General features: G+C 47.1%; 1 protein-coding gene across 2 annotated transcripts in view; it reads left to right on the top strand.

The window, feature by feature from the left end:
• plxnb2b (plexin b2b) overlaps positions 1–22,070 on the top strand; it is a 124,201-nt gene that overhangs the window by 14,630 nt on the left and 87,501 nt on the right. The window contains exon 2 of one of the 2 annotated variants that reach the window (XM_070972790.1): positions 10,388–10,574. The exons of the other annotated variant lie outside the window; for it this stretch is intronic. The gene's annotated coding sequence lies outside the window, so the exon portion shown is untranslated. The remainder of the gene's footprint in view (positions 1–10,387; positions 10,575–22,070) is intronic. 2 annotated transcript variants of the gene reach the window in all.

The raw sequence follows: 22,070 nt of genomic DNA on the forward strand, positions 1-22,070 counted from the left end.
GCTTTTCCTACTGTTTTGGCTCTGCCCTCTCCATGCCCTTGACTCGGGGAACTGCTATTGAAATCAAGCGCACGTACAGACTTGTCAGCTCCACGTAGCCACTAGCAGCTAGCCTAAGTGCATCGCCCTTATCTGTGATGTCACTTGCTTCCTCCCCTGTCCATGCTTGTCTGAGCCAGGTCATAAGCCACCCCCCTCACCTCCCCCACCCTCTCTCTAGACCTGTCTGTTTCACTGTAATGCAGCCTAAGCCTTTGGTTGAGAAGGGCATTAGCCTATATTTGCGGGCATGGGCGCTTTGTCATCCAGACCTGGGAATGGCTGCTCCAGATGGGTGATTAGTCACTACTGTGTGTATGGGTCTTTGAGAGACGGCGAGAGAGCTGCTGGTGTGTGCATGTGACCTAAGATCGCTGTGATTAGAAGAGGATGAGTCTGACAGCCTAAATGAAGATAAAACACGGTCGCTTGTATTGTTTCATGTCATGCGCTTTCACACTCATATGTGTGCACGGTTGTGTGGTTCTGTGTGTTTATCATCTAATAGCCTTCATCCTCCCCCTGTACTCATATCCCCGATCCAATCTTATCTCGAGCTCTGACTCTGCTAGCCAGGCTTCCATCAGCGATTTGGAGTGCAGCTCTCATGCCTGTAGGCTGCTGTAATGATAGCTTTTGCAAAAAAAAAAAAAAAAAAAAAGAGAACCCAGCTGTTTGCTCACAAAGTATGAGAATGAAAAGTGGAGAGGAGGAGGAGGAGGAAGAAGAGGAGGATGAAAGTGTCACCAGCCCTCTATTGTACAGCTGCAGTCTCATACAATCTCACGTAGCAGACTTAACAAAAGCAAGAACACGTGCACCATGAAAGATTAATTGGTTGCTGTTAGCTCTAACTCTCATCATCACCTGCAGCAGAGAAGGTAGGGAATACAGAAAAGAAACGTGTTGCCTGGTTTTGGTGAGGATAATAAGGAGCCGAGGGGAAAGGCGTTTTTCTCTCTCTGGCCGCTGGCTGGCAGAAAGTTTCCAAAGTCAAGCGTGCTGAAGTTAGAAACTGAAGCCGAGATGCTGTTGTTTTGTGTTCACCTGGTCTAGTTAGGACGGTGACGGCTCATCAGCTGGCACTGATTGCGCCGTGGACATGGTTAACAGCCCATTTAGAGGTTGTGTGTGGGTGTGTGTGAGCGTGCGTACGAGTGAACAAGTGTGTAACATTATGTGTGTGGTACACCACTGTCCAGACACATCTGCCTTGCTTTAATTAGTTTTGCCTGGCACAGGGACCCACCAGTCTCTCTGGTGTTTAATAACAGCCTAGACAGTGGGCATTTATCAAGGTCTGAATGCAGCTGAAGTATCGTGCATTCATTTGGCCAGAATCACTTTAAAGTGATTATGCTCTTTTTATTTTGTGAAGCTGGTTGCAAAGAAGCTCCTGTTTTTCCCCTTGCATGCTGGGGCATGTTGAAACACAAATCCTCTCTGCTGTGCATATCTTGGCACCCTGACAGTCCTGTCCTTTCATTTCCTTCCCCTTTCCTCTCTTCTCACTTTTCTTTTTTCGTCAGTCATTGTATTAATATGTCATGTGTCTGACCCAAATTTCCAGGCCCTTGAATGCTTCTAGGGCTCTTCCTCTGCCTTGCCCTCCCTTCTGCTCTTTTTGATCAGAGCCATCGTAGTGAGAAGTGTCCTGGGCACAGAGACGGGGGCTATATTTCCTTGTGTCCTCAACCAGAATCAGTAAGCGGTCCTCGGGAGCAAACAGACCCACTCTAAATGCCTCCCCCTTTCAAAGTGTCTCTTTCCTCCCTTCTCCTGACTGCAGTGGTTTGCAATCAGGGCAGGGGATTTTCGCTGATGAACCAATATGAGCTGACAGACACCCTCCCCTCCCTTAACCTATCTTCTCCCTCTTGTTCGCCTCCATCCTTTCACATCTGTGAATGTTACCTGACGAGACTCATTTGTCAACCCCCTCCCCAGCCCTTCTCTTTCCGTCTGCTTGCCCCAGCCACCTGATCCCTCCCTCCTGTTGTTCCGCCAGTGCCAACAGAACCGAAGAGTCTGCTGTGCGTGTGTTTGAGTGGGCGGGGAGTCTGAAGAGACGGAAACTAAACTGAGCAGAGCCGAGGTGCATACAGGTGCAGCTCCTCCTGCAGCCCGAGGGAAAGCTGTCAAAGTCTCTTCGTTTTGTCCCTCTTCCTTTGTGTCACCCCCACTGTGGCCTTTGCATGTCTCACTCCAGTCTTACTCAGGTCTAGCTAAGCACAGCACAGGACAGGGTGGCCCCGAGAGGCGTAGTATCCTCAGGGAGCATCCCTCCGGCTGTTGCTCCAGCTGTTGCTCTTCATCAGTTTAACTTCTGTGCTTTTGTACTGTATGGATATTGTTTTTGTTATTATCTCTGACTTACTACAAGGACAATTTCCCCATAAGGGATAATAAAGATTTCTACTACTACTGTGATATATTGCATGCCAGAAGGGCCTAAAAAGAAGATAGTGAGGAATTCAAAAGCAGCGGGAGCAGAAGCTAACGTTGCCCCCAAGCTCCTCTTGCAAGCTGAGTGAATGCAAATGGACTTTTTTAAATAAAGCAGAATTCCTCAGCCGTAATAGTGTGCATGCCTAGCACAATGCTGCATAGCCCCACATCCCCTCATTCAATTCCACAGCAACTTCCTTTTTGGGTGGGATTGGCTGTCTCATTCCTTCCTGTGTCAGCTCACTAGAGGAGATTGCTTTGATTTTGGGGGAGACTTGACCAGATTAAATAGAGTCGGTCTGGGCCGTGTGGACGGGTGGCTCCCAGCCATCATCTCATTTGTGTTTCTCATTGTCGCTTGCAGCTCCCCTCCATTTTTGTTCTCTCCCCTTCCCTTTGTTTGCCTCACGCTTCTGCTCAGTATCTGGCCAACGATTGATAAGACCCAATCCCTGACAATGTTTGGCGCGCTGCGCAGGATCGGTGGCGATGGCGCTCATGCATTGTGCCGACTGCGTGTGTCTGTTCAGGCTTTAGGAAGGAGATGGGATGCGACTCACGTCATTGTTTATCTACCTTTCCACTTCCAGATGGCACTCAGCAGAAAGAATGCGCTTCTTGATACACTCTCTCTCACTCTCCTTCTCTCTTTCCTCACTCCTTCCCTTCTATCGTCTCTCCTGTGGCTCACTCCTGTGTATGGACTGTGTTTCAGGTCCAGAACACGCAGCAGGAGATGAGGGGGAAGGTGGTGAGAGAGCCAGGAAGGCAGACTGGGACTTGAGAGGGAGTCCTGGAAAGTCAGGTGGTAGTCTGAGTGTAGCTCTGTGTGTTAAGACATGGTGTGAGAACATATGTGCTAGTGATTGTACCTCTGAGACTGCAGCGCTTTTCAGTCTCTTCATGAGTATTTGTGAATCTGAATCACAATGCATGAGCGCGTTAGTACGACAACACATTTGAAACACTTGACACATTTTTCTCATTTTGTTCGAGGTCATTGAATCATAAAAATTCTCGTCTGAGGCAACAATTGAGTCTGCCGGCCCCGCTCCTCCTGGCCGTCTGGATTGATGGACGGTCAATTCCAGCAGCGGGAGATAATCACAGTGTGTCAGCCTCCACCGATCCAAACTCTTATCTGTGTCTGCCCACTGCCAGCATGCCACAGATGACCACAGGGACATGCATTTCTCTTTATTGTTCCAAAGCCCCGAGGGTGGGACTGTGTTTGTGCGTGCTGAACTTAACTTTCAGAGGCTTGTGTGGCTGCATCCTCCGCTAGATGCACACATTTACCTGAAGTGCACCTTTACCACAGGGGTACTTCAACAAAACTCACCTCCCTGTTTCGGAAAGTGCATACACTTATGATAAGGTAGTGCTTTCAGATTTTTTTCCCCTTTTTTTGCCCGCTGCCTTTTCAGATGAATTATGCACTGTCTGAAGTGTTTGCCGATAAGCCTTTTCTGACAGCGTCCTTACTCTGAAACCATCTACTCTAACATGTCAGTGTTATCAGGTTCAATTCTGGCACCGTCCCATGGCATCTTAAGTTTTTTTTTCCCTAAATCCCGTGCTTTGAAGTCCCTTCATCATCAAGTGTGATCAAATAAGATTACCTCTCCTGAGTGTGCAGTGCAACAATGGACTTTGGCCAAAGTCTCCATGTTTGTCGCATCCACTGTGCTGTCTAAAGGTCTTTGAGGGGTTATTTTTCCCAGAGTGAGCCGTGCTAATTGTAGCCTAATGGCGAGCTGTTATAGCAAAGAGTGGTAAAAAGCAGTCAGTTGGTGAGGCTTGCTGCCTTTTTCTCTGTAGGCTGATTACGCTGTCTAGTTAATGCACCCTCCTCAGATACAAATGGAGGGTGGTTATTGCGCCAGGAGAGACAGTCAGCCTGTCAAAATCGCCCTCTCTAACAGACAAGAGAGGGAGATAAAGAGAGATGGAAAAGAGTGAGAGAGAGAGAATATATTCTGGAGAGCCAATTTCACTGAGGGGGAAGCATGGTAGTGCAATTATGAAATATAGCTCTCTGTTTCAATAATGACCTTTTCTCCACAGGCTATACATAGTCCAGTGTAAATGATTTAGAGAGTGGTCCATAGTGTCATATAGATGATAGCCTATGGATTTCTACAGAGAGCAAATATGGTTTCCGTTGAAAAATTGACTCTTGCCGGCACTATGTTGGGAAGAATTGTGAAAATGACAGGTGGGGATGCTGGAGAAAGCAGTGTAGGGCTCTTCAACACTGTGCCTTTCCCAAGTTGTTGTCCTTATGCTGCTGTTAGTCACTTCCGGCTCCTATACTTGGTATGTATGTGTGGGAGTGCGTGCCCATGTGTATCTGCTGGAACTCTACACAGAAGGAAAAAGGGCTGTTTTTCTTTCACCGTAATTAATCACCAGAGGATCACATGATTGTTCCAGCCCAAGACTCATTTTCATAAAAAAATCTCCTTCAGCACAAGTTTCGCTGCAAGTCACACATGAAAGCCCAGCGAAACATGGCCTCAGCACTGCTGCCAGTTGTGCCAAACACCCACACTGGCTTCAGCACTGCTTACTATGCATCTGTCTGGATAGATACTGAGAGGTGGTACAAGCCAGCCTCTCTCCTGGCAGCTGAGCCAAAGCTGGGAGGTGGGGGTAGGGGGTGACTGGGGTCAGGAACTGAAGAACTCCTGTCTGACCTGCTAATATAAGAAACAGACACTGGTGGAATGTCAAAGCAGCTCTAAAGCAGAAAACATGTTTGACTGACTTAAAAGCACAACCAGGGACCTGAAATATTTATGCTTAACCACTTATCAGCAGCAATTACGCATGCACATATACATATACATATACATATACATATACATATACGTGCATCTTCCACTTCGAGTCAGTACAGGTCATCATGGCTTAAGCCTCTTTCACACACAGGTCCCGGAAAATTGCTGGGATAGTCTTTCAGGCACCGCTAGTGATTTTTGATATTCACACATGCAGTTACATTCAGGAACGTTTCCATCTTGCACATTTTCACACGTGCCATGGCAGTGCCGCCATAGATGGGGGCAAGGGACAGTCCAGCAGATGGTGGTAATGCAACACTGCTGCATGCCAACTGCCATAAAGCCTAACAGAAGAACAAGAAGAAGATGAGCCAAGGATGGATATACATGTAGACAGCAGAAGACGTCCCTTGTTATTTTCAGGAGCATGGCAGCTGAACGAGCTGTCTATGCCTGGTGCTCTTCTGTCGTATGTGTTCAGCATTCATAAACTTTGTGAAACGGGTAACGTTTCATAATCTACTAACCAGACTCACATACGTCATCAGGGGAGTCTTGTGATTGGTGATAGATCCCTGCTCCCATTCACTCCATCCATCCATCCATCCATCCATCCATCCATCCATCCATCCATCCATCCATCCATCCATCCATCCATCCATCCATCCATCCATTCTTTCTCCCGCTTCATCCGGGGCCGGGTCGCAGGGGCAGCAGTCTGAGCAGGGACGCCCAAACTTCCCTCTCCCTGGACACTTCCTCTAGTTCTTCCAGGGGGATCCCGAGGCGTTCCCAGGCCAGCCGAGCGACATAATCACTCCAGCCTGTCCTGGGTCTTCCCTGGGACCTCCTCCCGGTGGGGCATGCCTGGAACACCTCCCTAGGGAGGCGTTCAGGGGGCATCCGATAAAGATGCCCGAGCCACCTCAGCTGACTCCTCTCGATGTGGAGGAGCAGCGACTCTACTCTGAGCTCCTCCGGGGTGACAGAGCTCCTCACCCTATCTCTAAGGGAGCGCCCTGCCACCCTGTGGAGGACACTCATTTCAGCTGCTTGTATCCGGTGGGTGGTCCTTCTTAACATCAGTAAACCACAGTGTATCTCTTTTGCATGTAGGCAGAGCTGAGCTGTAGGGCTGGACTGTCTCCTGGAATCTATATTTTATACATGCATATTATCTATATATCCATTGCACATGCCCAAAGACCAAACTTATATATTCAGCTTAAATTTGTATAAACAGTTAAAGGGTAAGAAAGAAAAAAATGCTGCAAACATTTTGTGTCAGGAAATGATAAACCAATAATGGGAATTGTTCTTTGGTAGATTGAATAATTGACTAATTGTCCATCAAGTTTTAAACCCATCACACAACTCTTCATTTCAACACTAACCTATATAATGATAATTCAGCACATTTAACTCACTAATGATATGTCTGTGCCTATTTCCTTTTTGTGTTGGTTTACTTCTGATATTGACCGTCCTGATTATTTACAGTATGACTCTGGACTTCTGCACAGGACATCAGTCGTAGCTGCTCTCAGTACAAAGAGTTTGGATTTTTGTTGTTGCTAAAAATTGCAAAATGAGCAAATTCAATGAAATCGCTTTATTTTCCAGCCAAACGCACTCGCATACACCTCCCACACACATACACCACTGCACCCAGCAGTCGGTGAGGGGAAGCCCACCTGTGGTGCCAGTGTACATCCATGCCTCCACTCCACTCTCTTATTATCATGATTGCCTGCAAAAGGTGGCGGGACGCTGAGTCCATTCAGATTGACAGACGGCTTCATAAAGTGGCTGCCGATGGTTCCCTGTGGGGCCCTCATCAGCAGCAGAGAGCAGTGAAGCGCCTCTGGACTTTGCTCTCTGAAGTGACAATAGTTTTCCTGCTGGTAGAGGGAGAAAAGAGAGAGGGGAGGGGAGGAAAACAAGATGGCCGCCAAGCAATAGGCATCTGTTGAATGCCTCATAGGGAGGTCATCCAGGAAGTAATGAGGTGAAACGCTGCAGTGGAGCAGTAGCTGTCAGTCAGTCTGGACATTGTTGGGTTATAATGAGTGCCTGTTGTGAGTGGTAAGCACCTACATAACTAGGCAGCATGGTTGAGTGTGCACCACCTTTAGCCTCCTCCACCGTCTGCCTCTCTTCTAGTAATCTCCTTCATCCTTCATTTTTTTCCCCCCTCACTGAGAACTATGCAAGTATTGCTACCCATGGACCATTTCCCGAGCACAATTCAACATCTGTCTTGCACACATCATCTTGCTTTGGCATTAAAACCTTCACTTTTCCCCATCTCTCCTCCTCCTCCTCCTCCTCCACCTCCACCTTCTCTCTTTCTTCCACCCCCCTCTGGTAGCCGTCACAGCCTCTGAACGATTTCCTCTCACTGGGAGGCTCCTCCGAGTCACTGTGGCAGTGTCAAACGAGGCTCCTATTTAAGCTCATTAAATGTTTCCAAGAGAATAGGAAATCAATGGTGCATACCAGTGCACGAGAACTTTTCTCTTAATTTAATTTCCCCTCCCCCTTATCTATTTGCACATCTCTCTCTTTTTCTCCTATCGTTCTTTGCAGCCTATCGTTCTCCTTTAAGTGGTGGAGGTTGTGGTGGCGGTGATGGGTGGGGGCACAAACAGCTGCCTTCAGAAACCATTTCGGACTCGTATTAGTGACAGGCACCATGGTGCGGGGCTGTCCAGACTTCTCAGTGTTGTTTAGCACTCACCACACGGAGTACAATCGACTTGAAAGTTTTGCTCACACTGACCTCAGCCCTGGAGTTTCAGCTTTTGTTTCGGGCCACGCTGTTAGGGGAGCAGGATTCAAGCAGAACAGAATGTTGCGGTGAAAACGTGGGGAAGCACAGCATGGCAAAGTTTGGGGTTGAGATGATCCCGGTTTAAAACACACCCCTACCTCATGCTTACCTCCTGCCTGTTTTACTTTCACTCTTAGTCTTGTTTTGCTCATTTCTGTTTTTTGCTCATTAGAAGTTTTTTGCATTAAGGCTGGTGTGCGTGCGTGCGTGCGTGCGTGCGTGTGTCTGGCAGGGCTTTGTGCTGTGTGAAACTATGCCTGGGGGCTAGGCCCACACCTTCTCTGGAGCTCCTGTAATTGCTCTTTTGGGGCCTTGTCTCTGGCTCCGAGCCTGTCTCCATCACTCTCATTCTGTCTTTCTCCCTTGCTCTTTGGCCTCCTCCCTTCTTTTTTTGCCCTCTCTTCAACCCCCCTCCCCCACTTTCCTCTCCTGCATGGCTCATTATGGCTCATCCCCACCTGCCCAATCTGGGAATTCTCTTTACACACACACACACACACACACACACACACACACACACACACACACACACACACACACACACACACACACACACACACACACACACACACACACAGAGCCACTCAGCAGTTTTCAGAGCTGCCTGTCGCTTGGATGGTTTGTGTGCTATCTGCTATAAAACAGCTTTGCTAATACTGTTTGGCCGAGAAATGGAAACAATAGTGCCGTCACATTTTTTCCCCTCCAACTGGTGCAAACAGACAGTTTCTCATCTCTGTTCTGGCTGTCAGAGCATACTTTTTCATAAAACCCTGGCCCTTCAACCCCTGCTCCTGCCTTTTGTTCTGCCTCAGCCACAGGCTTCTTACCACAGGCTTGGTCTTTTCCATTGCCATTCCAGCCCTCCCTCCAGCGTGACACCCAGCAGCCCCACCATGCCTGTTCCCAGGCTAGGGGGCTTACTTTGAAGGATAATGGATGTGGCCAGTTGCAGCTGCTCGGCAGCAGGGCACTATCATAGGAGTTATCTAAGGGCCTGAGTGGCCTGTGATGAATGGCTCGGAGCTGTGTGTCTCCACCGATCAATAAGCCACTAGCACCCAGATGAGCTAGATGCCCCCTCGCTCTCTGTTCCCCCCTATACACACATATATCTCCCTCTCATAATCTCCTACTATGTTTGTGAACTTTTCCCTCCAATTCATGGCCTGAATTGGGCCATTGATCTTTTATCCTTGGCTTGTTTTAAATAAAGGGCCAGTATCTCTTCTCCACCCGAGCATGCAAGGTTCTGACAGCAGTTATTGCTACACTGGCGGCAAAGCGCACAAACATTACTTTAGCCTGATCGAACGGCCGTAATCGGAGAGCAGAGAAAATGAGGGAGAGCGCGTATGAAGCTGCTTCTCACCACCCTGGAGCGCCGCTGAGGCTTCCATCACAAGGCTGATGCAAGCAGAGGTCCCATGTGGATATACACACTTGTAATGCAGACAAACACACGCATACACAGTCTCGCTGTCAGGGCTCATTGAGCGCAACCTGTCCCAAAGCACCTCCAACAGCCCCACCCACACTGAACTGAAAGGGGATGCTGTCAGTTTACTCTCTCCCTCGTCTCATTGTTGTGCACATCTATGTGAGGTCTCTCCACACCACCATAGCGTGTGAATTTGTATTTCTACCTCAGAACAACAGGTGTGCCTTAGCTACTGTATGTGTTGGTTTTTGATCTGTTTTTTTTTTCTCTCTGCACGCCTGCGCTCTGCCGACGAGGGGTTTGCGATGAAAAGAGACGACTGGAAATCTCTCTTCTCCGTCTCTGTTTCTCCCCTCCAGGGACTTTCAGTAGTCTGTATCTTCCTCCCGTCCTCCTCGTCTCTCACCTCTCCTCCCACTTCGCTCCTCTCCTCTCCCCCTCGAGCTCTGATTTTTCCTCTGATCCGTCGTTGTCTCTGTCACAAAGAGCAGATTCTCAGCCTGGTAATTGCATGTCTACTGGCCACCACACCTGTTGCTGTCAGTGCAGCCGCGTGGGAGAGAGGGGGGAGCTACGCCCTCTGGCCTCTATGGCTCTAACCCCCTCGCCGCCACCTTTGCTGTGGGTGTAAACCCACAGGGAGTGTGTACATTTGTGGTATATGGTGCTCACAGTTAATTGTGTTTATCTGTAACCTTGAGCTTCACCTTTAGCGTATGTGTCCGTGCAAATGCATGTGTGTGTCTTCTCAAACCTGGCTAGCGCTGATGGTTCACTCTCTCTCTCTCTGCCTCCCTAATCCTCTCCTCTGCACCCTCTCCCCTCTTTCCCCTTATCCAGAGCCCGAGCCCTTAATGAAGCTGGGGGTCAGCGGCAGTGTGCGGCTAATTGGCCAAGTTTGCCCGGGGCTCCGGCTGCCTGTGATTGAAGTGTCCAGTGAGGGCCTGCTGTGTAGCTGCCGCTGCACCCTGCTCTGTTCCACTCCAACAGCCAAGACGCTCACTGCACCCCTGTCTGCCTTTCCCTAGTGAGTAGCACCCGAGGTCATTTTGTTTTCAACTACACTCCCAACACTGTCCAGTTTTTTCCTTCTTGTATCATTTTCACACAACAAAGGCTCCACAGGCTCTGGCTTTTTTCTGAATTACTTGTTCTACATGCCATTCCACGTTTCTTCTTATAAACATTTATCTTTTGCGCCTCAAACTCTCTCTCTCTATCTGCACTTTTTCACTGCTAGATTCTCATTCCCTCACGCAGTCCTAGCATTTTCTCACTTTCTTTGGCTTGTGCCACCCTCACACTCTTTCTCCTCACTTGCCACAGTGGGATTCGGGCAATTACTGCGGTCCCCCATCGGCCAGCAGCCAGAAGAAAAAAAAACTTCCAGCCCCTATTTCTCTCACGATGGGCCCAACAGTCCCAGCCCTGGCCAAGCTGTATCACACTGTTCTGAGTTAACAGGAGGGGTTGGAGGCGATGGCGTGGGGGTGGGTGAGGGTGCCTCTAATTAGTCGGGCCTCCACTTTCTACTTGTTAAGGCAGTCCTGGCTCCCATTGTTTGGCTGTCAGTACAAGAGTGGAGGTAGTGTGGTGATAGTGAGCTCTGGGGAAAGGACTGAGCAGATAGGGTGTACAGAGCAGAAGGGAAGGGAGTCAGGCTGTAGCTTTGCTACCGAGCAGATAGTTGACCATCTCACCTGGGAGTTTCACAGGCAAGGTTCAGCCCCCAAGTGCCATGGTACACCAATGAAAACACTTTTTGTTATTGTGCTCATAGAAGTGGAACGTTGTTGCCCAGTAAATGGTCAACACTATGTGTTTGTGTGTCAGGAAACAATGGTCCAATTATAAGTCAAGTCTTGGCTTACAAGTTAGGATGAGTTTTATTCTGTCAAAACTTTATTCGCACACAAGTAGGTTTCTGCACTTGTTTATTAAGGGCTGCAAGTGATTAATTTAGCCCTCATTAAATGAAGATCTCCAGCAATTAACTACTGCTGCTAATTTTGTATAGATGGTTGCAAAAGCTTCGTCTGTCCATACTTCACTCAAGAGTAGAAAAGCTAGAGTTACAATGATTCACTCAGTCCATAAGATGAATGAAAGATGAGGAATATTAATGTGTTTGGACATGATATACTGTTTTTATGTTCGCCAACTGTTCATCATTTCCTCCTGCACAGTTTCTGTGGTGCACTTTAAAACCCAAAGCTGCCACAAAGCCTGAGGACTTGCTGGTTTCTTAGTGTGCGACACTCGTCCATCTGTGGAGGGCTTAGTTTGACAGACATCTCCTTTCCTCACTCATCTTCTCCATAATCAGCTGTTTGCTTAGGTCATAACTCTTGTGCTCCACTTTCCACCACATTTCCTCCGGTGCTGCGTGCCTGCCAGCCTGCCCGCTGGTGTTAACGATAAACAAAATATGGCTCTTTTGAAATGTAGGCTACCCCAGGTGGTTGTTCTGGCTGTGCAGAATGAATAGAATACTTCAGCTACACTTGTGACCCAAAACGCAGGACATTAAAAATTCAAACTTCTTATTTTTAGAGTTTTACTCACAGTTGTCATCCCTTTGTTGTCCTCACGCTTCATCTAACACCCCAGAAGATGGTGGAAATGTCATGGTAATGACATGCTTTTTGGTATCCTTGAGGATTAGGAGGTGTCAGTCATCTCTCCCATGAGGATTTGCCTTGGCATAACCCTGCAGCAAATAGGTACTTGGGGATGAATGAATTAGGATGCACAAGAGCAAACAAATCTCTTGTTTGTTTTTTTTGGGGTTTTTTTGCTGTAGTTTTCTTTTCCCATGTGCGACACTGACCTTATCTGCTGCGTTACTTTAACGTGCTTAGAGTTAACTTTCTCCGATGTGTTTTTTTTAAGATATAGCAAAAGTAGATAAACAAGACAATTGAATGCATAGTAATACCTTTGACACATAAGAAGAAGCCTAAACAGAATATATTTTAACAGGGCATCATGTTTGTTGGAATATTGCTGATGGCGATACCCTAACTGTGGCACCTCTGTTGGCTCAAGTTAATGACGTGATGTGCAACATCAAAAGTCCTTTCTATGATATTCAAAATGAGTCAGAATTGAAGTATGAATCCCCAGAGATGAGAGTGAATAATTCATTTGTCACCCTAAATCAAAGTGACGATCCCGACTTTAATGTCAGTGATCTATGGAAACTCTGAAATTGTCACGATGGTTTGTCAATGCAAATGTGCCACACAGTCTAAAGCGGGTTGCTGTGGTGCAGTGGAAAAACACGTGCATGTTAAAAACATCATGGTCCTGCTGTGTTTATGTTGTCCCATTAGCCATAGAACATCGTTTCTGTTTAGATTTCTCTTCAGTGATAAATGTATGATTCAATTCCAGGCTTTAAAAAATTCATCGTCACTGAAGCAAGGTATTGCAGTGCTGGCATAAACTAGCACCTTCAGAATGTGTAAAAGTGGTTCAGGATTCTGTGAGCCCCCTCCCCCAGACATACCTGCCAGATGATGAACTGAATCACTGTAGACCAACATAGACACAAGAAGCCCTCATCACCAGCCCAGGTTTGGTTTTGCTCATCGAACATAGCAAATGCCATGTCCTTGCGGTACCAAAATAATATGAAACACCTTGTTCCTGACTCACCACCCCTTCCCCTCCTCCTCTGAGCTCCCCCAACTCCAACGCTGTGCTGCAGCCCTCCAGTTTTCCATTGCCCCCTGTGAATATCCAAGCTGTCGAGGCTGACTGGGCTGAACGTTTTCTTGCCAGGGCACAGTTGGAACAGATCCGGCCTCCGGGCCACATATACTGCTCCACTCCAGCCCCTGCAAACAAGGCCTGCCCTGCGCAACTGTCATCTAAATGCTAAGCGCTTTGGATTGCGACGGTAGATTCCTTTTGTATGGATTTAATCGCCTTTTTTTTTTTTTTGAGACTGCTTGTCCTTTTGGAACGTGATAGCTTTACATGCTTTACAGCTTGCTGAGCATGAGCTGCTGTTTGAGGAGGTTTTGTGATTCATTGAATTTGCACTGAATCACCAATAGAGAAAGAGTCTTTGTTAATCAACAAGGTGTACGATGGCAGAGATCTGTATAGATGATACAGGTGCTTTTTGTTTGTCTCCCCTATTTGAGGATTATGGGCTTTTCTTTACTCAGAGGCACACTTTTTGTTGAAGCAACAAACTGTTGTAATGGTTATCTTTCAGATGATGGTATGAGACCTGTCTGCTGAGTTAATCGCCCATCTGCACCCTTGCAGGCTGAGAAATGTGGCCGTCAGGCTTTATGGGAACATAAGCTAAACAGCCAGGCCCACTTTAAGGGGAGGCACGTTGAGAGACAGACTCCAGACGAGCCTCTCAAACAGTTTCATATCAAATCCACAGACATACAAATCTCCACAATGATCTGCCAAGTTTCTGCAAAATTCACTGGAGCAGGAATAGCAGACTTTCACACCCCCGCCCCGAGCCCCTGCTCGCCTCCTCTCAGCCATCACTGGACGATGCTTGGCAGCAGAGGGTGATAGGAAACATCTGCAAAAGTCACTGTGTGTGGTAGTGGATTGGTTGAATACACTCACCAGATAAAGAATTGTGTTTTTCTGTTTTTTTTTTTTTTTATTATTATTTTGGATGCATCTTTTTGGTGGCAACAGACCAGTCAGTTATTCTAACATAGATCTGAGAGTGGAACGAATGAAATATGAATGTAGATACAACATGCAAACAGTTTATTAGTTAAAAGCTCCAGGGCTGATGTTTTAGAATTGATTCTGCAGCCCTGTTGGCAGTTAAACGAGCATGAGCAAGTGGGAAAAGAAGAAATGATAATGCACTTCCTTTGGAGCTAAATTGCTTCCTGTGGCTAGCAAAGAGGAAGTAGAGGCAGCCCTAGGCTTCATTTCCCAGTTTTACTCAGTTTTCTGAGTACAGTGTTGTGTTTGCATGCTGACTAGTGTATTGTCAGGAAAAACTGATGAGACAATGATTCAGCAGGTCCTCTGGATGTTCCTCTGCAGCTGCCAGAGTTGTGACTGCTCAGAGTCACTGAAGTCTCTTTTATTTGGGTGCGCTGAGCAATATAAATAATGAAATGGAGCCAGTAATTGGTGGTTCTTGGTAATTAGGACCAAGCTGTCAGCTAGCGAAGTTGCAGTCTGATGGCGCTGCAACAAGGGCAGTAATTACTATTATCTATGGGGGTTGCTGACACAACAACAATCCCATTCTTAACCAGGATAGCGGGGCTTATGTTTACTCCCCATTTTTAAGTGGTCCAAACACAATAATGCAACACGCATAAATCTTTAAGCATTTGTGTTAATGTCTGTCAAGAAGCCAACACCAAACCATTACTGTAAACGGAGAGGGAGACCCCGGCCTTGAAATCTCTGCTGGGTGACTATGTGAAGAGCTTGTCCATATTTTCATTAGCCAAACAGTTTGACTTTTTCCCTGCAAGCGGCGTGACACCCAACCATAAACAGCATTATCAACCATCTCAGCAGGTTTTCTAATACCCCTGTAATCCTGTCATTTCATTCATGGATACTGCCGGGGTTATTCTAGGCCTGGAGCATATCTGCCCGCCTGTCTCTGCTCCTCTGTGTGAGAGATTGGATTCCCCAACTCTCCTCCTGCTCCATCTTGCCCCACACACACACACACACACACACACACACACACACACACACACACACACACACACATACACACACACACACACAAGCAAGCACACACACGAGCACAAGCACACATGTTCATGCCCCAGTGTTCGCCCATCTCTTGTCAGATTCCCATAGTGTAAATGGGCTGGTCAGACCCGATGATATATAGGGTAGGGGACAATGGCACCTTATACACTGTGTAGGTGATGATTCCTAGTTGTGGATAATAACTTGCCCTCGCTGAATTCTGCTCATCTGGCTCAAGATTTACAAGCACAGCATTTGCCCTGCGAGATGAAGAAAGTGAATGGCCTCAAAAGCAGAGCACCCAGGGGACATTTCCTCTTCCTGCTATCATGCAAAGTAATGAACCTGCCGGAGACTTGCATGACTTTATGCAAGAAAGGGTGGAGTGTGATTATTGGGTGAGTGGAAGGGGGCAGCTTGGGGACATGAGGGTGAGTGAAAGGTAGACAAGTTGCTGTTTTCACCTATACAGTAGCACACAACACGCAAATTGCATCAGCTCTGAATTAAACATGTGGCACCTCGTTGCTTGAGGCGTGATGGACATTTAAACTTATTGCAAGGCAGAGAAAATGGCTTTTTCAGTGGGTTATTTATGGTGAAGATATTGTATTCATTTGATTATAATAAAACATCCATTACACTCTGAGTGAATGGCATCGGGAGGTGAGGCCGGCAGAGTGCAGCTCAATGTAATAACAACTGTGCGTCTGCTCCAAATGAGCCAAGAAAAAGAACAGGTTCCTGTAGATATTAGTTTCCTTTGTAGGGGTGCTCAGATCTGGTGATATGCTTTGTGAGGAGTAATAAAGAAATATATCTGTTTTTATTGTGCCTTGGCGACAGAGTTATGTTTAGAGCTAGTATAAAGAGCTGGAACATGGCGTAAAATGATATTATGGCCCATTAGGTGGGGGCCCGAGCTAAGCGTCGCTAACGGTAACTGAGGACTCGGGGTAATGGGGCCGTGGCGTATTGTCTGTGATCTGCTCTTTCACTCCTCACTGATTGAATCGTCTACATCACTGGCACTCCATCTCCTGGGGAACCAGAGTAGATGAGGTGATTTTGGCTGAAGACATCACTCTGTCAAACCTGGGAGATAACAGGGCGGGGGGATTGGAATGAGAGCGTTCTGAAACGCAAAGGAAAGGTGACGTTCAGGAATTAAAGTTAGATTGGTGTGTAGAACGAACTGGTCCCAAGGCATAGAGATGTTTCATTTTGGAATAGAAATCATCTTGTTCTTTATAGCTGCGCATAGGGTCTCTTGCAACAAAACAATAATAAAGATGGTTTACCTCAGTTGGATTTCTGACTGTGAGGAGACCAAAATATATCTCTTCTCCAGCTCTCCGGTCACGCTGTTTAGGCCTGCTTATGCTGCAGTACAGCTTTAACCAATACTCTCAAGGTTCTTGGTCTCTTGCCCTTGCACCTCTGTCTCTCCGGTGTGGATCTCTGCAGAGCTGACCCTCTACTGCCTGGGCTTTCCTCAGTGGATACCAATGGGAGGGGTTAGGATCGTATTAAGGTGCAGTTCCATCTGGCAGAACCTTTAACGTGCCCTTCCCTAAGGACCCTCTCCTGCTCGACATACTGTAAGGAGAGGTCTGCGATGGTTGAGAAGCAATAAATTAGCATACCTGGCTACTCAGGAGTCTCCCTCTTGAAACTACACTCAGACCCTGCCTGTAAACTCAGCTTCACCTCTACTCCCTGTCAACCTACACCCTTCCAGTTGTCGAATAGGCGAGACATTGTGTTGAGCAGCATAGTTTATCTGCTCTCCCGCGCAGCCAGCATGGGGGCTCAGGACGTAATCTGAACCAAGCAGGCAAAGAATTCCAGGCATCCTGAATGGAACCAGATGTGCGTTTTTGTTCACTCTGTCTCACGCGTGCTCCTGTTGGTGATTTTCTCATGCACATAACAGAGAGGCACAGAGACATGCATGAATGTGTTTTTGGGCACGCACTCACACATACGTACAAATTACAATATGCCCTCAGGCCAGAACAGAACAGAACAGAACAGAACAGAACAGATGATATGATAACAAATGGGACTGGCCTGAAATGGCCAATGCAGGCTTGTTTATGTTCGTATAGCATGCTGGCCTAACTGCCTTCCCTCCCTACCACTCAGACTGTGCTTGTACATGCTTGCACATGTAAGGCTGCATTGACCCGGAGATGAGCGACACACACATTTCCCATTAGCAAAAAACGAAAACAGTGAAAAATAGTTAACTGAAACCTCAGAGGATGGACAGTACAGAATGTGGGCAGCACAAACTAACTTGATAACAAGTATGGAAACAATTCTGTCGGAGGAAAACAGGAACCACACTATAAATCAAAAGCCACTCAGGAACCCTGTTGGAGGCTCTATTATTACATTCATATGTGTTTTCTGAAATTGAACAGGGGAAATGTAAAGTGTAAAAACAAACAACAAGTTTTCAGGAAGTCTCCTGAATGGAACAATTGGCCTACGTCTTCAAAGACATAGAAGCTATTTAGACAGAAATTTGAAATAAGTCAACCAATTATATGAATTGAGAAGTCGAACAACTAACTTAATAGTCTTTTTTCATGATAGGTGTTTTGATTGGTCATAGCGGAAAAATTGTGACTAACAATATCACTGATGGATCAAGTGTCCCAGTAAACCATGCCAGTGATCCACCATGCACAAAATAGGATTTCTGTAACTGGAACATCTAATGAAATTTCACTATCATTATTATTAATTCAATCTGTGTTTTTCCTGCTGTGATATGTCAGTATGCCTGCCAAGAAAAGGCCTATTGTTTGGAACATGGAATAACAGAAATCAAGAATGATTTACAAGTCTGATACACGCTATGATAACTTTGTTCTATGTTATGTTGTTTTTGGCTTCAAATTTTAAAACTTCAAGTTAAAAAAATTAACATCACCAGCTGATTTCTGGCATTACACTCACATTGCATAAGTGTCGAACCCGAGGCCGTGGCTGAAGCACTTAGATGGTTCCGTCAGCAACACACAAAGGCTTTTCAAAGCTATTCCATGCCCAAAGACTTGTTTCTCCTTCTTCTGAGCTCCACTATACCATCAAAGGAAGTGGCGTTCATTGGCCGGGCTTTGCTGGCAGGAATGTGTGACTAAGTGTGTGCGTGCTTGTTGCCTGAACATGCAGACCCCGTATCAGCCATCACCACAGGAAATGACCAGCCGTTTGCTTTGAAGTCCCAGCAGAGTTTTTCATTATTCTTACTATCTCTGGAGACACAAGGCGACAGACCCACCCCCCCTCTTACACTGCTGATGCTCTGCGCTCACCCTCTGTTGCTCCCCACTCTGAGCCTTACCACCAAAATGCCTGTTAGAATGCAGAACAAGCGTCTATTAGCATAGAGTATGGGAGTGCTGGCCGCCACAGGGCACAAACCCCACCACTACCCCCTCACTTCTACACACCATACTTGCCTGAAAAGGCTGAGAGGGCACGTGTAATTGCATTTTCTTCTCCCTGTGCAGAAACTCGACTGCAAGATACGGGAAATTTGAAGATTCCCCAACCCTGGCCCATCCTTCCACTTCCTCTTTCTCAGTTATTCCCACTTGCCTCGCTGCTCACCTCCACCCCCTTCTTACCTCCACTTCCTCTCCTCATGCTCCTAGCATGTCGAAATGTGTGGTGTGTGGAGATGAAATTAATTGGATCGCAGTGTAGAAGTGTTCAGCCCCCATGACTTGCTGCTGTGTAAGGTGCTATTGGCACACGCTCACCAGAACTCGCTGCAAGACCGAGAACTGCTCTGCTGCCAGTTTGTGCCAATCTGGAGCCTCACTTTCTATACACAGCCTTACATGGAATCACATCTTTTCACACACACACACACACACACACACACACACACACACACACACACACACACACACACACACACACACACACACACACACACACACACACATAAATACACACAACTGTCTTTTCTCCAGTGGTTCATACAATATATATGTACAACTTTGAGAGCAGGGAGGCAGATGTGTTGTTTGTCTGCCAGTAGGGTGCATGCCAAAGCAGCATGCCTGCGCTGGGTGTGGTTGAAATCTGGGTTAGGAAATCCCTTGTCGAAGTTATTACATGCAGTAATGCTAATGAAGCTTTTGCTCCAGTAATGGCATTACCAAATGGAAAAGCTAACCCGCATGTTCTAAATCGAGCATCACAATTTACAATGACAAAATCCTAATGACTAAATGTCTAGTGTACTCACACCAGGACAATCTGGATCATGTGTATGGTAATGTAGGCTTTAGTGAGATAGAAAAGCAGACTGAAGGGTACAATCACTTTTGTGTGAAGTAGCTTTTTAAGCGCGTGCTTTACTCTATCCTACATTTTTTTCAGACCCGTGCCAGTACAGCGTTTCACACGATCCCTTTTTTGTTTAACAAAATATGCCAAACTTCTCATTGCATCAGTATTTTATGTTCTATTAACACAAGCAGCAGTAAAAGAATGAAAATGGCAATGTTTCAGGCTGCTCTGGTGGCCAAGAGGTTTAAGGCAAGGACCATGAACTGCATCATCCCCACGTCTGCTCCATCAGGAGACCTTCACTGTGTGTTGTCCTCTTTCTGTCTACTCTTATTTTCTGTCATGTCTGTACTCGTAAAGGCAGAGAAGTTTGATTCAGATAAGAAAACGTGATAAAAGAATGAATGAACAAGACTCAAAATCTGAACAAGCATTCAAACCAAACTTTCAGGAATCAATGCTACGGGCACATTTTGGTCAGAACTCAAAAAGCGTTGAGGTTCGATACTCAGCCCAACACTCTTCCATTATATATGTGGAGCCTGTCTTGTGTTGTTATGAATGCTTCCTCTGTACAAAGGTTGCTATTTGTTCCCCCTTGCTGTCTGATCAGAGCTGTGTGGCTGTGGCTTTTTGACTTCTCTGTTTGGCCTTGTCCCTCCGTCCTGCTGGCTGGCTTTGTCTGATTTATGACAGTCTGGAGCTAATGGTACAGAACCAGGATTTGTGTCTGTGGTGTTGTGACTGGATCGGTGCCGGCTCATTGGCCTCCTCACTCCTCTCTCTGTCCCTCTCTCTCACTTTCTCCCTCTGGATGAGGTGAGCGACAGAGTGAGATGGCCGGCGAGCGACTCTGCCGTCGATCAGCGCCCCCGCGCTCCGACTCATTCGTCTTCATCCCCCCGCTTCTTTCCGCCAGAGGACCCAGACCGCAGGCTAGCGAGAGAGCCGACTCACCTTCAGACAAGGCCACCAGACCTTGCCTAACCTTTCATCCCTTTTCATCCCTCATGCTCCCCGGGCCTTTCCTCACACGCACACACACACACACTCACATAGACACATATTCCCCTCGCTCCATCCCTCTGTGTCTGCGCTGAAGACCGGGGGCCAGGCTGCAGGGCAGGCAGGGGGCCTTGTATGTGGAACTGTGTTAATTAGCACCGGAATCTGGAGACGAAAGCCACGTTATCTACCACCACAACCCCCCTCCTGCAAGCCCCCCATCTCTCTCCTTCTTCCTCTCTCCCTCCCTTTATGTCTCTGGAGGTTGCTTCCATCATGCCGCTTGCGTCGCCAGGTTTGTGAAGGATGTCGCTGCCAGCTGTCTTTTTCATGGACGGCTGCCAACCTCTCCCCATATCTTCCGTCCGTTGTCATTTCCTCGTTTATTCCCATCTCTCGCTCCTTTTTCCCCACCTCCCCTCGTTTATCTGTTAATGAACTCTGTGTCTTGAGCCCGTTCTGTTTTCTAGCTTTGTCTCAGGGAGAGTATGTTTTTTTTTAGGCGAGGACAGGGTGTTATGGAGCGCTCTTTGGCACATTGGCACAGTGGTACCAAGGTCGGGCAGGGCGGAGTGCGCCCAGGTCGGCAGACAGTCTGTGTCCGCCGCACCATGCCAGCTCTGCAATCTGTGAGCAGTGTGTTAAGTGCAAAACAGACGCTCCGTTTCCCTCTCGGCCTGGCGGCGTTTGCCTTCTTCAGGGGCCCGATAAAGGTCAGAGGAGCATGTGCAGACAAAGAGAGCTTTATATCCCATCTGAACAATGAGAATCCCAATCGATTGACAGCTTGTGCTACACCTTCCTCTCTTTCCATCAAACCAAGCAACATATTTTCTATGGGGAAGCAGCGCTGCCACAGCGCCTTCACCCCTGATTGAGCTCCTTGCACTGTGGGTGAACTGTAGCACATTCCATTTATGAGTTTCAGATAGAAAGAGATAGTGAAAGACAGAAGCAGAATGCTAGGCAGAGTCGATTATTGTACATGTGTCTGAGCTATTTAATGTAGAAAGCCGTTGAAAGCCTGGCTGACGTAGCCCACACATGCTGCCTGCCTCATTCAAGCAAAAGGGGAGGATTTTTGTGTGTGTCTAGAGACTCCAAATTTGTCTGCGTGGTTTCTTGCCCGTCTGTGTGCATGAAAGTGAATCCATTTGTGTGTCGGTCCGTGTTTCAGTTGCTGAGCAGCCCTGCCTCCCCTGGTGTGTGAGTGCTGTTAAGCTGTCCTGCACTTCATTTGACCCTGGCCTCCTATGAGGTGTCATAGCAAGCCAAGTGTAAAACAGATGTATGCCAAATAAAGACATGAAATCCCTCCTTGTGAAAATGAAACAATCCCTCCTACACCGACAAACACACACTCCGAACGTACAATGAGTCAGTCATTCCTTTTGTTCAGACTGTTTAACTTTTGCTCCAGAGAATTCTGGCTTCATAAATTAAGCTCACTTGGCCTTTGATTATATCAATTAATCTGCACTGG

The sequence above is a fragment of the Chaetodon trifascialis genome, chromosome 10 (genome assembly GCF_039877785.1).
Source record: "Chaetodon trifascialis isolate fChaTrf1 chromosome 10, fChaTrf1.hap1, whole genome shotgun sequence".
Taxonomy (NCBI): Eukaryota; Metazoa; Chordata; class Actinopteri; order Chaetodontiformes; family Chaetodontidae; genus Chaetodon; species Chaetodon trifascialis.